The sequence below is a fragment of the Aedes albopictus genome, chromosome 2, assembly GCF_035046485.1.
Source record: "Aedes albopictus strain Foshan chromosome 2, AalbF5, whole genome shotgun sequence".
In the NCBI taxonomy this organism is placed as follows: Eukaryota; Metazoa; Arthropoda; class Insecta; order Diptera; family Culicidae; genus Aedes; species Aedes albopictus.
The window spans coordinates 144,805,881-144,822,792 of NC_085137.1; positions in this window are offsets into that span (position 1 = coordinate 144,805,881).

The window sequence follows — 16,912 nt, forward strand, 5'->3', positions numbered from 1 at the left end:
CCAACTAGGGCCTATCGAACACCATATCAGACAAAATCGCAAATCGAGCACTTTCTGATTGATGTACATTGTACGGAACTTATCGACGTCAGGACCTATCATAGAGCTGACATTAACCTTATACACTAGATGGTGATGGTCAAACTGCGCCCAAAACTTGCTGTCATCAACAAAGTACGGTACCGGCGACCGCGACCTGCCGAATACTCCCTAAGCATACGCACAGGATCTCAAGGCAATGGTAATGCTGCAATATGGATCCTGGCAAAACGTGGAATGATACTAGCAGGAGTGTAAACAGCAGGGCCGCCTTTTTCTATTCTAGAGAAAAATGGCGCAAATGAGAGGAAATGGAACTTAATGGAGCTTATAACCATTCCTTTCGAAGGGTGATGGATACGGTGCATAAGATCTCGCACTACAATGCCAACACCAACGCACAGTACTGTTGACTACCCACAATGAAGGAAAATTGCACTTGGATGTAATGAATATTTTAGCTGAATTGCTAGACGATCAACCAGCTCCAACCAGTCTGATCACCTTAACCCGTTAACGACCAAGATATTTCACAATTTGAGTTCTTCAATATTGGTCCTCACAAACTGATAATATTCTCAAGTTCTTTTTAGTACAACTTTTATACAATCGGTACAATTTGATAAGAAAACTGTAAACGAGTGAACTGCCGTGTGCGGCATAGTTGTCCCATGTTCTATGGGAATCTTTATTAACATGGGACAACTACAGGGGATACTCAAAATAACTGGGACAGGTAAAATTTTCACTTTTCAAAAAATGTTCAACTAGCTGTAACTTTTCGAAAAGGGCATCAAATATTCTCAATTTTTTACTGTAAGTTCATCAACTAGTTGTGTATCAGTGGTTCAAATTTGGAAAAGATCGGTCCATTCTACACGAAGTTATAAAGATTCTAGAAAAATGTATAATTATTCGATAGTTAACTTTGAGCTGTTATATCTCCGGATTTAATGAACCGAATGCAATGAAATTTTGATCATTTATGACTAATATAATGAACTTTAAAAAACAGTTGACTTAATTTGAAATTATTAGTAAGAAAAAAAGTTATGGCGATTTCATTTATTCCATGTTTTTTCAGTGAATTTATCTATTTTTCATGTGCATCTCATTACTTTTTCAATTTAATGCCGGCTATTTGGTTGCTTTCCTTTGAATAATAAATATATTCTATTCAATTAGAGGGAATTTAAATGAACTATAATTACTTTCTCGAATTTTGAAACGATGATGAAGTTTTGGATAAATTGGTGGTATATTAGAAAAATAAACTAATCGAAATGATTTTCTTTCGTGTGAAGAATTTTTAATTTAGTCAAATGTTTTCAATAGCTCATTATATAAGTCATAAATGATCAAAATTTCATTGCATTCGGATCATTCAATCCGGAGATATAACAACTCAAAGTTGGCTTTCGGATAATTACACCGTTTTCTAGAACCTTTATAACTTTGTGTAAAACGGCCCGATCATTTCCAAATTTTGACCACTGATACACAACTAGTTGATGAACTTACAAGTAAAAATTTGAGAATATTTGATGCCCTTTTCGAAAAGTTAAAGCGAGTTGAACATTTTTTGAAAAGTGAAAATTTTACCTGTCCCAGTTATTTTGAGTATCCCCTGTATGCTGCACACGGCAGTGAAGGAATTCCAAAAAATTCGGAATGAATATCTGAGTGAATTCCGGAAGGAGTTCTGGAAAGAAACCCAGAAGGAACTCCTGGAGGAATCCAGGAAGAACCTTCTTTAGTAAACCCAGGAAGAAGTTCTGATGGAATCTCAAAAGAAATTCTGGTTAAAATCCCTGAATAGATATTCGAAGAAACTGCTGGTGGAAGAGAGGAGAAGAAAACCTTAGAAGAACTCCTGAAGGAAACCATGGATAAACTTAAAAAAAAAGAAAAAATACTCCCGGAGAAATCTTTGAAGGATCTTTTGGTGGAATCTAAGAAGAAACTCCGAAAGGAATTCTTGGAGGGATCTCTGAAGGAAGTGCTGGATAAATTAAAAAGGAAGGAATTCTCAAAAATGCGATTCCCAAAAGAAGCTGCTTGAGGAATTAATGAACTTCTGGAAGAATTTTAGAAGAAACTCCTGCAGGGTCCCTCAAATGTCATTGTGCATTTTATTCAAATAATACCAATTTGATATTCTTAACAGATTACAGTTTAAAGATTGCAATACAGATTACCTATATTGAGAGTTTCAACTTCCTGTTCTTCGGCGTCGCCATCAATCAGAACGATGGGCGGTTTATTGAGTCATTAGCTTTGGTGATAATCTCTACTGGTTACACCTATGATCTTGATGTCGGCGATCTGAACCTGGCAGTCGGTAATGTTTTCTTGGTATAGTTGTTTTTTTTTTCATAATAAGTATTCGTTAAACATACAAGTTAAAATTGATATCAGAACAAAGTTTCGATTTTTTGCGTTTTTGACATGAAAATTTGGCTGAGGGGGGGTGGGGCTTTAACAAGCTACGTCATTTATAGGGGGGGTATCCGAATTTGTGACGAAATGCTACGAAAGCGGAGGGGGTATTAAAAAACGCTTTGAAAAAGCTACGTAAATTATGGACGCCCCCTTGCTTCTTCCTCATAGCAAATGTACCCATATTGTATGGTTTAAGTCTTAAACCTCCATTAAACAGTCACCATCTTGAATTTTGAGGCTCATGCTCATGCTCATGCCCGAGACGAACCAGCCAAGGGCCGAAAGTCTCTCAAATAAAGATAAATCAATCAATGCTCATGCCCATCTTGGATATTTTAATCGTTATTTTTGGACTCCAGACATCTTCCCCATAAAAAATATACCTATATTGCATGGTTAAAGAGCCTAAAAGTCCATTAAACAACCGCCATCTTGAATTTGGAGCCGACATGGCTGAATTTCAGGACATTGTTGATTTCCGCACAAAGTTCGTCAACCATGCTAAAGGTAACAAATGATCATGACTCCGGAACGCCTTGACCGAGCGTGGAGCGGACCTGGTGTGGTGGTTAGAACACTTGACTATCACGCCGAGGACCTGGGATCGAATCCCACTCCCGACATACTCACAAAATGTGGGTTCTTCCTTCGGAAGGGAAGTAAAACGTGGGTCCCGAGATGAACTAGCCTATGGTTAAAAATCTCGTTAATACAGACAAAAAAAAGCCTTGACCGATCCGAACCTTTTTCAATAGCAAACAATGCGGTAAAATTCCGGATCGATTTGAGCTATAATCCGAAAAATCGGCCAATGGGAGTGCCTTAAAAGTGAGTGAACTTTTTTGCGCACAGACATACTTACATACACACATACATACATCATCTCAATTCGTCGAACTGAATTGATTGGTATATGTGCCTTGACCCTCCAAGCCTTCTATCGAAAATTCGGTTTTTGAGTGAACATATAGCCTGTTAGGACACTTCGGTGAACGAGAAAGGCACAACATATAATTTATACAAAGTCTTTGAAGATGTTTTGAATGAAAGATTGGGTTGAAAATACTATATATGTATATATATATATATATATATATATATTCATATATATATATATATTCACAGCGAGTGGTTGAGCATCAAGTGAGGGGGTTAGAAGGAAAGGGATGTAAGTGACAAAAACCCACTTTCGAGTAAATGAGGTTCAAAGTTTTTGACCCATTTTTCATCTCATACAAAACGTATGGAGTTTCAAAATCTACCCAATTTTCTCTGATTTATTGTAATTATTTTTCCAATCATCGTAGAAACAATCTTAAAAAAGTTCCTGAAAGCTTGAAATCTGAATTTTATGATAACAGGAAATGCAAAACTGCAAGCAACAACTTGAACTCATTTGCTTCCTAAACACAAGCAAAATCTAAAATGTTATCCTAATCCTTAACCTGCTGATAAGAAATTCATAGTTTCAGAATCAATTTCAGAACGCAGATAGTAGTCCCTATATTCAGCATACTAAGCAGCAGACTAAGACTTATGATTCACTTGCTATTATCTCAGTTCAGAAGCATGCTATCGAAAAACAATGTATGGATGAATTTAACCTTGCAGTTTTATCTGAAAGTTTGCCGAATAACATTGGGGTCGCAAACGTATATCAAAGTCGTGAGCGAGCTGTGAAGGCAACTCTCCACGCGGTGAATGTAAATTACATTCACACTGTGGAGAGTTGCCTTCACAGCTCGCTCACGACTTTGGCATGCGTGTGCGACCCCAATGTTATCCGGCAAACTTTCATCAGTAATCTTTGCAAATGAATGGTCGCATCCCTGATTCAAATTTTTAAATAGAATTTAGGAGATACCGATTTTCCAGAAATAACTCTGCTGATTTTAAAAGGGAGTATTTGTAAGTAAGAAATATCATTGGAAACTCATTTGACATAAGTAAATTAAAACATTTATTACATCGCCCAAGCGTTCGTGACCCACCAAAAATCAGCCAGCCACCCACCAGTACTGGGTCACGACCCATAGTTTGAGAACGCTTCACTAGTGGAATTCCTAAAAGAATCCCGGAAGAGATCTCTGTAGGAATTTCTGGAGAAATTCCAGAAGAAATTATTTAAGAAAAACCTGGAGAAATCGTAAAAAAAATAATGCTAGAATCCCGAGAGAAGTTTATGGAGAAATCCTGGAAAAAAATCCAAGAAGAAATCCAGGAAAAATTCCGACAGGAGTCTCTGACAAATCCGAGATAAAATCTTTAAATAAATTCTGGGGAAAATATCTGAAAGGATCTCTGACGAAATGACCTAAATACACTGGAGAGAAATACCGAAGGAATACTGAAGAAATTCCAGGAGGAATTCCTAAAGGAAACGTTAGGGGAAACAAGGAAGTCTAAGAAGAAATCTCGGATGAAATAACGGAAGTATTCCTGAGAGAATGTGTGGAGGACATCATACCAAGGGGCTTTTCTCTCTTTTAAAATGTTTAATTTAAAAGAAATAACAATAACAATGTTGGGTGGAATCTCTAAAGCAAGCTTGGGAGAAATCAATATTGAAATTCTGGTAGAATGTTCTGAAGGAATGCCTCATGGAATAACGGGGGTAATACCTGAAAGATTCCTGGGAGAAAACTTAGGAAAAATCCAGAAGAAATACCTGAAGCAGTCACGGAAATAGTCCGTGAAGAACCCGGAAAGGAAACCCCCAAAAAGCCCTACACGAAACGCGGGAGGAAATCCCGGGAAAATTTGCTGACGGAATCTCGGGGGTAACATTGGCAGGAATTGCTAAAGAAATTCAAAGAACAATTCCTGAAGGAATCCAGGAGAATCTTAGAGAAATCCTTGAGAGAATCTTTGAAAACATCGCTAAAGAAAACCTGAAAAATATGAATGAATGAATGAATTTCCGAAAGAATCCACGATCGAAGTTATTGAATGAAATCTCGGGAAAAAATCCTAACAAAATCCATTAAAGAATCTCGGGAGGAATCAATGAAGAAATCCCTGCAGGAAACTAAAAAGAGAGGAGTCTCTTGTTGATTGCCTGGAGGAATCCTTGACGGAAACTCAGCAGAAATAACTAAGGAAATCCCGGGAGAAACCCCAAAGGAATCCATGTGAATATGCAGGAGAATTGCCCAAATAAACATCGGAAGGAATACCTGAAAGAATGCTAAAACGAATCCCAGGAGAAATCACTAAGGAACTCCATGAGAAATCGATGAATAAATCTCAGAAGAAATTCTGGATGAAATCCTCAAAGAAATCGTGGAAAGAATCCTTGAAAGATACCCTATAAATATAAATCTCAAATCTGCAAAGAAAACCAGGGAGAAATCAATGAAAAATCCCGGAAAGAATCAAAGGAGTAATCCTGGGAGGAATTCCTGAAAGAATCTCTTAAATAGCCAGAAAGAAGTACCTAAAATAATCACGAAAGTAAAACTGGAGGAACCCCGGATGAAGTCTCGGGAATAATCGGTGGAAGAATGTCAGAAAGAACCTCATAAGCAATCAATGAAAGAATCTCGGGAGAAATTCCCAACGGAGATATACGAAAAAAAAATACTGGAGTAATCCAGTGATAAGATCCCGAAGGAATGCCGGGAGACATCCCTAAAAAACCGGGAACGACCAGTGGAGAAAACCCCTAAAGGAATACCGGCCGAAATCCCGCGACGAATCTCTGAAAGACTTCCTGATGAAAACCCTTTTGGAAACCAACAACCAGACATTTTTTTTTTTCAGAAATAGCTATAAGAATCTTGTGAGAAATCAGTGTAGAAATCCCTGAAAGAATCCCGGGTCGAACTCCTGGAGGAATAATCAGAATCATTCTTGAAGGGATCCTGTGAGGAATCCTCTGGGCGGAATACAGCGAGGAGTTTCTGGAGAAATTGTGGGAAGAATTCTACAAGAATTCTCTGGCGGAATAACAAGTTGAATTCTGGCTGGAACCATAGGTTAACCCTATAATACCCAAATTTTTGATTTTGATCTAAATATCATTTTTCGTCATCTAAAATCGATTCAAACATGTTCTGGAAGATGATTCTTTTTAATTCTCGATTTCGTGAATTTCTGTTTTTGATTTTCCTAATTTTTATTTTTAAACATCCCCACACTTTTATATTTTTCCTGAAAGCCAATTTGGGGAACGGATTTTTTGGGATGAAAACATTTTGAGATTTTATGATTATTGTTGAAATATTATTAACTAGCTGTCCCGGCAAACTTTGTCTTGCCAAGTAGGGGTGGTTTGACAATTGTTAAGGTTTTGCAACATGGCACTCTAGATTGGTTTAATTTTGAACGTGTTGATTTTCTTCCCCGGTCATAAAAAATCAGTACTTTCTCAATTTTAATACTTTCTTAGTTAATTTTCTTAATTTATAATACTTATAAACACAACCACCATGAATACGAATCAAACCCTGCAAGAGTCATCCTGATCGGTTCAGCCGTTCGTGAGTTTTGTTGCCTCAAAGGAACTTCAAACTCATTTTTATATATATGGATTTAAAATTTTTTCACAGAAAATCTTATTTTCCGTGTAATTTTAAGGAAAATAATTTTAGAGTGTATTCGATTTCCTGAAACTATTAAACAAGGATAGAATGATTTGGGAAAAACTTAAAATATGTTAATTGTAGCGATTCAATACAAAATAAACAATGACTTCTAAAAGGCGACTAAAACATCATTTTTTCAATGATTTTTAAAAAATGTAAATACGCTTCAAAATACACCAAAAATCATTTTCAGATTTACAGAAAAGTCCTAAATATCAGCCAAAAATATAAATAAATGATTTCCCACGAAACAAAAATTACAAAAATGCTTAAACTATACCCCGTCTAAAGGCGGGATTGGGTATTAGAGGGTTAAATCCATGGAGAATTATCGGGTGGAATTGCTGAATAATTCCATACATAAATCCTTGGGCTATTTCTAAGAAATTCCTTCAAAAGTCCATTCTTTTGAAAATATCGTCGGTGATTCCTTGAAAAATTTCTGCAGGGCTTTGAGTTTTCAAAAATTGTAATAGAATTTCTTACCATACCATTGAAGATTGTACAAGAAATTCTTCAAAGCATTTCAGTTAAGGCATCTCCAGGAGTTCTTCGAGGAATTGCTAAAGAAATTTCTACAGGAACTCTTGCAGAAACTCCTTAAGGATGCAAAAACCTTTTCAGCGATTTCTTTGGAAAGTACTGCAGAAATTCCCTAAGAAACTTCTCACAATATCAGGTTTAGTTTTACCTTCGAATTATTTCGAGAATTCCTCCAAAAATTTCTCATAAAATCCTTTCAGGGATTCCTTCAAATATTTCTGGGAATGCTTTCAGGTGTTCCTCCAATGATTATTCCAGGATAACCCACCAAAGATTACCACAAGGATGCTTTAAGGATTTTAGGCTAGGCATGTTTTCTTTTTTTTTTTCAAGAATTTCTGTTAGTATTTTCCAGAGGTATCTTCTGGAGTTTTTTAAGCGATCCCCTCGGAAACCCCATAAGGAATTTTAGCATTTCTGCAATAAAGCGATTTCTGGAAGGGCTGCTGAAAAATCTATGGTAGAATCTTTGAAGGAATCCCATGAGATATTCCTGACGAATTCTGTGGAGCAATTTCAAGAAGAAAATGTATGATTTTTTGTAGAAATCCATGAAGAAATTTATTGACCTTCCACGACGCGTCGCGACGCACGCCTTTGTATGCCAAAAAAGCTCGCTCGTCATATACAGTGTGAGCGTGGTGCAATTTTTAGATAAAACAGGCGCGCGAAGGAGAAATTTCGACAAGATTTTTTAAGGAGAAATTTCATGACAAAAAATCCATGTAAGAATTTTTGAAGAAATCTCTTTCTGAAATTCTAAAGTTAATCTTTAATGTACGGAAAGAGTTCCTGGATGTATTTCTGAACAAGTTCTTGAATAAATTTAAGAAGGAATCAATGGAGGAAAACTTAAACAATCTTTGAAGACATTTTTGAGATTTCTCCAGTTTAAATCCTGCAAAAATTCCCGCAGGTATTTTCAAAGTAATACCATTGAAATTCCGGAACGAATCTTAGGAGGAATTTCTGTAGAAATGCCTGGAATAACACTAGGGAAAATTTCTTGGAAAAAAAAACTTGGTGAAACTCCAAGTGAATTTATTGAAATACTTTAGCAGAGTTACTAAATCCTCCAATAGTTCTTGGAGGATTCTTTGGAAAAAAGAAACCGAAAAAATAGCGTAGAGGTATCCTTCAAGAAAATTCTGGAGAATTATTTGGGGAAATATACGAAAGAATTGTACTGGAACTTCTGAAAAATATTTGAATGAATTTCTGCATGAATCTTTGGAGGAATTTTTGCTAGAAACACTGAAAGTGATAATGCAGGAATCATCGGAAGAATTCTTGCTACTTTTCTGGATAAATCCCTGAAATTATTCTAGTAGACTTTTCTGCGAATATTTTCAATTGAATTCTTTCAGAGATTCTTGAGGAAATCTCTGGAGGAGTTTGTGAAGAAATACCTGTATGAATCCTTGAAGTAACCACCGGAATATTTTCTAAAAAGAACGCTGATTGTTAATGAAAAACTGAAACAATAATTGTGTGGCGATTTTTTGCACACCAACGGTTCAGCGTCACTGTATTCTTTGGTAGCTGTTTGACGTGATAGTTATTGGCGAATGACAAAAGGAATGTCGGTGCCTGCCGAGGAGGAAAGATAATAGATCGGCCATTAGCAATCGATGATCTGTGCGTGCCACGAGGGTTTAAGCTATTTTTTGGTATTACCGTGTTTATTTCGTCGTAGATCGGTATCTGCACTAATTAGACTACGCAAACATATGCTGGTGAATAAATTATTGTTCCAATCAATCGTTATTGTAAGTTTTGGTGATGAAGGTTTGATTATGCTTAGCGGCAAATATGCTTATATGTTATCCTCATTATGTTCTAGCCAGCATCAGCCCAGAAATCTTTGCGACTCTAAACAATTATATTGAATTAGATCAAGAGTCAGCTTATTCTGGCGTAGGTATCCCGTATAGTTTGTAAACGTATTGGAATTATAAATATGAAATTCTTTCAAAAGTGTCTAACCCAAAAAAAGCTCCGTCCATGGGATATATGGGTGCAGTATCGACTGAGTTAGAATACTAATTCGTAAGTAGTCTGTACCTTAAGTTATTATTTGCACTGAATGAGCTAAAAAAGCTGTTTTTTAGTTGAGTCTCTCTCTCGTCCCATACGCAAGGACTACAAAAAGTTTCTAAACAATTTGATAGAACTCCTTAATGTGGAGATGTATTGCTGTGTGCATTCAAAATGCAAATATCAAATGCGGGAGCAGCAAATGCGGTAAGATTTTCTAACAAGTAACCCGATGTCAGTGGGAGCTTTCGAATCCTAGGTTGGCGGTGATATTGGCTATGGTTGCTACGTTGCCTTTGGTAACATGTGTTACCGCGTTTGAAGCGCATTTGGGCACTGTTTGCATCTTGAACGCACATAGCAATACCAGCCTAGAGCTGATAATTTCAATAAAAAAGAAATATAAAACTCTTTTATATTTCTTTATTTTCCTGGAGAAAATTATGAAGGAATACTTCTGATTCTTTCAGAAGGATTTTCTAAGGGACACCTTAGAAGAATTTCTGAAGTTATCTCAGAAGAAGTTTCAGAAGAAATCCAATGGAAAACTTCCTGAACGAAGTGTCGGTGAAATTTCTGAAGAAATTTTTAAGGGCGTATGTTAAGGAAGAAGCCCTGGAGAAGTTTCTTGAAGTTTCCCAGGAATATGTTTGAAGAATCCTTGAAAGATTTATTATATTATATTAAAAGATCCAATTTTGAAAGAAATCCATTGAAGATTCTCTGAACGAACCACTGGAAAAACTTTGAACAAATCCCGGGAATGATTTCTAAAATGTGGGCTTCGTGGCCGTGCGGTTAGCGGCGGCAGTCGTCTAGGCGTATCGTAAGCCTCGGAGTGTGGGTTCGATTCCCGCTCCAGTCGGTGGAAACTTTTCGTCAAACGAAAAATTCATTACTAGGCCACTGGGTGTTCTATGTGTTGTCCGTTGTCTAGTGTAAGTAATGTGTTCAGTCTGTGCAGCCTCTGGCTGAAGACGGTGTGAATTGTCTTTTAAAAAATAAGCTTTAGAGTTTTTTTTTATAATTCTCTGAAAGATTATGAGTCTTGATTGTAATCCTTTCCTTTCCGAAGGAAACTTTGGAAAAAGATCAAAAGAAATCTTTTACTTTCATTTCACAATTCATGGAGAAATTCAAAACATTTAGTTTTTTTTAATAAATCGGTAAAAAAAATCTAAAAGATTCTCAGGTGAGATTTCTGAAAAATTATATCCATGATGCAATTTCTGAGGCAACTCATGGAACTCTGCGGAAATTTTTATAGCAATGCATGATTGGTTTTATAAAAAATTCCTAAAGAATTTTGGAGGAATCCGTTGAAAATATGTTTGGAAGAAATCCCTGGAGATTTTTTTGAAGAGGAATCATTGGATTTATAAAAGAGTTCTTAATTCCTGGATGAATGCCAACGATTTCAAATAAGACATTCTAAAGCAATCACTGAAGGGATTTCCTGAGAAATTCCTGGAGAATTTTTTTAAGAAGTTAATGGAGAAATTTTTGAAAACATCCGTGAATATTTTTTTAATGCGCCGGCCACGTCCTTACGATCATCGGGAAAGGGGAAGGAATGTTAGTTCGACAACCGTTGTTACTAGAAACCGTGGAATCCACAGCATCCCCACAATTGTCTCGGAAAAGAGTATTTGTTAGTAGGGTAGGATAAGGTGTGGATCTTGGAGCCACCTTTGGTAGGTGATATGATCCACTAGTCTTATGAAAATTCACGACACGGTCTTCATCCCGATTATGATTTATTTGGTCGCGATAGTAAGGGCAATGCACATACGTTAACGATCGTTCTATATTAAACGCGTCACCGCATTGATCGTTTACAGAACCGTGAAAACAGACTTTCCCACGAAAGTTATCTTGCACTTCTGATTTTGCATTCAAGATTCGCGTCCCCATCTCCCTCCACAGACACGAATGCCACTACCAAACGTGGTAAAGTGTCTTTAATAAATAATAATAATAATAATCTCCCTCCAATAAAACCGACCGACTCACGGAAATAGTCGCACGTTTACCACAGTTTTGAACTTAGAGTATACGGAGAATAAACTTTCAAGTTTAGATAGCTATTTTCGAATTATGTATTTTACTAAGAGTAGTCCCATGTGATCTACCTGTGATCGACAGCCGTTGGGGTAATTAAGCCAATTATTTCAAATTTGTTCAAAGGGTTGCTGTGAACTGCAATCACTTTCTTCTAACGTTTTTATCGCTTAAATATTAGGCATGCATCAGACAAGAATAGTTTTCAGATATTACAGACTCCAGGAGTCCTCCTTCAGGAAATTTCGTTGATACAAATAATAAAAAATAAAAAAATAAACTCCTTCAATTCTCTACAATACTGTTTGCTACCAAGTGTGCATCCATTTTTATCACTTCACGAGGAATGACAATGTGCACCTGCCCCAAACACGTGTCACTTTTTCCTTTTCCCTTCGAACAATGCAACGCGACCGAGATCCCCACCCAAGTAACAAAATTAATTTTATAATGCTTTTGAAGTATTCTTCAACACCTGTTCTTTAAAACCATGCATAAACCAAATTGCTCTACAACACGACATCAACTCAACCATAAACCCGCCATAAGATCAAAGAGGCCCATCCTAAGATGCTCTTGAAGAGTTGTTTTGAAATTTCTCTTAAAGCTTGTTGTACTTCCCAAGTTGTCCTCAAGGCGAATTGCTCTCTCCTTGTAGAATTCTTCAAGTGCACGATAAAACGATAATAAATTTGTCAATGTTGTTGCTCATGCAGCTTTTATATCGACAGAAAAGTTTGGTGAATTAAATTGAAATTAAAAACACAATGAAAATGACACATTATTGTAATCGGGATTAATTTATTACACAAATTGGAAATATTTCCGGGATGTAGCAAGGATGCCAAATGCCAAGCAAAATTCATCGTATATATGTTGCAAGATACTTCCGAAAATTGCAACGCGCTTCCATTATAACGCACTAATAAAATATTTAAAAATATTATTCCTGGTCATGCGAATATTGCTCATGAGTTTTCTCAACATGGCTTCCATTGAAATCTAGGCCGGTGATCGGTCTATCATCGATGGTTTTAATCAACATCACCATAAGATTAAATTTCTTTCAACTCATGCCAGAGCCAAAAGCATAACATAAGAATACTAGGATTTATAACGTTCTCAATGCAACCTGGTTCGCCTCCATCAAAACGTCTTAAATTTATTCCATCTTATTCAAGGGTAAGAAGTATTATTCAAGAGTACTCAGGTTTAAAACGTTCTTGATGTAGGTTTATGCAAACTCCGTCGAGAACGTCATAAATCATCGCCAAATTGTAAATAAACAATAAATTATCGCACCGCAGTGGATTTTGTGAACTTCGTGCGATAAATTTAATCATCAGCCCGGTACCGTTGCCAACCAGGCAGACCTTTTTCGGGAACCGGCCTTGATGTGGTGCAGCGCCCTATTCCACCGGTCAGCATTTCCAACAGGTAAGTGATTTTGCAGGTCGATTATTTGACTCCCGATTACAAGGGAATCGACGTCCTGGATGACCAAACCAACCTCATTTCGAATGCTGCAACCAGAGGAACTTGGCACTGCACCGCGTCGCGGTTGGGTTTCCGGGTAAATGTTCTTGATTGGCAGCAATAATGGAACGATGAGAATCAAAATCTGATGCTTGAGTTTTTTCTTGTATTTTTCATGTACCAAACTGTTCTCATGCGAGAACAGTTGCTCTTGATCAAGAACGGATGATTGAAGATAACTACAAGAACCTTATAAAACTGAAAATAAGTTCAATAGTTCTGGTTGTGTTTATGGTTTAATGAACTGAACCTCAAGTATTCTTGGAGGTGTTTTTAAAACCACATATTGATGATGAATAGTTATGCTCAGCTGAAACTCCGATAAGATCAACTAGAATATGCAATGTTCCGATAAAACTATCATAAAAACAAATCAAACCAAATAGAATTAGGATTGTTACTTGGGCATCGCAACTGCCCCAAACATGCGTCATTTTCCACTTTTTCATTCGAACAATGCCACCCGATCGGGATCTCCTAGTGAATAGCCGATTTAGTCTAGAAAAGCTATGTTTGAAAATTTAAATTTAAATATTTTTGTGTATTAACTTTTAGCATAAATTCCACTTAAACCCTTTGCGTCAACCCTCAATATCAATTGATAGATCTATTTTTGCACAGCTCACTTATTTCGACCAGTAAGTAGATCATATTCCACTTGGGAAATCATATCCCAGAGAGATTTTGTAAAATAAGCCCCACCCTAATATGCAGGAACAAATCTAGGAAAACTCCTGCTGGAAGAACATAATTTGAAATTCTAATAGACGGGAAATGAGTAGTGTGGAAATTTGTCTACCTCGGATCCTGATGGTTGACAGCAAAACGAAGGCGTATCATTGGTTCAGAAAGATTTCTCCCTCACCAACACGTATTATGCATAAAACTCTGGTCCTCTACGGCCATACTCGATACTCGACCTGGGCCATACTCGGAATGAATTGCAAACGCTTGCAGTGTTCGAGTTCGATGGACGATTTTCGGCGGTGTTCAGGGGAACAGTGCGTTGTGGCAAAGGATGAACTACCAGCTTACCGCACTCTACGGTGAACCTAGCGTCCATAAACTGGTCAAAGCCGTCAGTTGACGACGAGCAGACCTGTTGCAAGGACGCCGGGTAATAACCCTGCAAAGTTGGCGTTTTCCACAGATTCATTCAGTACAAGTGGGAATGCGCAGTGGGTGAGATGTGTGGAGATGTGTGGATCAGATCTGGCGATAATCGACCGTGACCGAGGATCGAGAGAGAAAACCGCAAACCATGTATTGTGACGTACTATTATGGATTAGGTTAGTGGACGTATTTTGACCCACCCTGGGGTTTTTATTACATATATCATATAATCTCTACAATATCTTGGCAAATGACTGTTGGAACTTCCAATATTCATTTGTCAAGATTTTGTAGAGATTATATGATAAATGTAATAAAATTCCCAGGGTGGGCCAAAATACATGCCACGGGCCAAAATACGTCTACTACCCTATGTTTTATATAGCCCTGCTATGATGAAAATGATGTTTTTGCAAATAAATATATGTATCAAGGCACATAACCCATAATTTTGATCGAGAACCACTATCCTAACCAAAATTTCCATCCACGAAATTGCCTATCCCTTCGAAATTCGATTTCCATCTCGGTTACTCTCCCCACACCCGCCAGGCATAGATAGAACGAAGCTCAAAATAAACTATGCGAATTATTCGAAATTCCACTATTCTATTTTAACGTTTAGTTACGACATCAAACAGCAAACGAGACACGGGTGACACAAGTCACTCGATGCACGCGCGCTGCGCTAGGCTGCTGCCATAGAAATGCATCTAGGAGGAGGCTCACTCGTCATCACCCTTTTCTCCCCACGACGCACAGTTAGGTTCAAATTTGGACATCGATGCACCATCGCGACGACCAACGCTAGACAACAACGTACCTATTGGATGCTGTACGAGGACATTCCCATTCAATGGGGGATATGCATCGTGTTCTACAACTATAGCTTGTCGCAGTCAGTCAGTGTCGCATGTCGATGGCATATATCGTTCGTCCTGTTCGTTTTCCCAAACCGTATAGCGTATCGTTGTAGCAGAGAAGAGAAGGGCATCTCAGAACAAACCAAACACACGAAAAGTGATAAATTTTAGGCGTGAAAAATCGACTCGATTTATTTTGTTTCAGCCCATTTCGTTTCCACCGTGTATAAACGTCAAGACAACTGCATGGCTCAAAGTGTATTGATTATTTCAGGTATAATCAAAATTAATGAACAGATGACGTCATATCGATGATTAATTATCTTATTCTTCTAAATTTTGCTTTATTGAGAGCATAGGGGAAGACGGGGTAAGAAGGCCCGCCGGGGTAAGACGGACCACCTACAGTTCACCATGAAAATGCCGTTTTCTATAAACTTTCACCTAGTACTCTGTTCAAGTAAGAAATATTTGTCATTTTGAGCCATTTTTCGCAATGTTTATATTGAGATTTTCAAAACAAATAAACAAAACAAAGATTTTGCTCCATGATGATGTATTTGATCTAATTTTGTCGCATATAACCTTAAGGATTTTGATTCGGAATAAAGTTTTTAAACCAAAAAAGTAACCCGTTCATAACTTACCACGAATGTTAACAAAACATAAGAGGAACGGGATTGAGATTGAAAACAAAAATCCTTATAAACTAGCCTCATGAGTAAAATCTGCCCAAGCGGGGTAAAAGCGACCACCTCGAACGGGGTAAGACGGCCACCCCCCAGATCATAGAATAATATGGCTGCACCCAATTTATCGAAAATTGTTTGTTGAAAATATGCCATTTCACATAAATAAACTCATATTTGCGTTGTTTGCGCTGGACGTAACCAGAAACATCATTTTTGTGATGTAAATGGGTGTTTGAGTATCCATATTTACGATACCCCAATAAAAATAATAAATGGTAACCCCCGGGCAATTATGTTAACCAATTTTCCATGTGAGGGACTTGAAGGAGTCGTATCTTATTTCAACGTATGGAATTCAAACATTTCTAATCACTATTATTTAAAAAAAATAGTGATGGTCCTTCTTACCCCGCTGGTGGGCCGTCTTACCCCGTCGTCAAAAAATAAAGTGCTTTTTAATCAAATTTTCAAATAGCTCAAAATTATAAAAGTTTCAACAGAACAAATCGAAAAATAATTTTCTTGCATGCCCAACACTTCGAAAAATGATATGCTGTGTTGAAACTAGTGTAATTCATTGTCAGTGTTAGGTTATGATTTTTATGGCTTAGGGTGGCCGTCTTATCCCGTCTTCCCCTATCAGTTGTTGTTTCGACCACTCACGCAAAAAAATAACACATATTAGAATCAAATTTAAAGAGACTTTGTTTCAAAGTCACGAGGTTTGTTGAATCGAAAAACATATTGCCAATATGAGCAAGGTGATTCAGTTTTACCTTCAGATTTTCATTAGCAGATTTGGTCGTGAACGTTTACTCGCTATCAGTATAGCATATTATAGCAGTATCCGTGTTCGGTTCTCGCTCGCCTCTTTTATTTCGCTTTCACTTTCAAACAAAAACATTTTGTTTTTGAATCTAAATTCATGAGTATTTTTTTCAAAAAAATATAGTCTTTGAAATTGCAAAATTACTTACTTTCAAAGCAATGATGTGATAG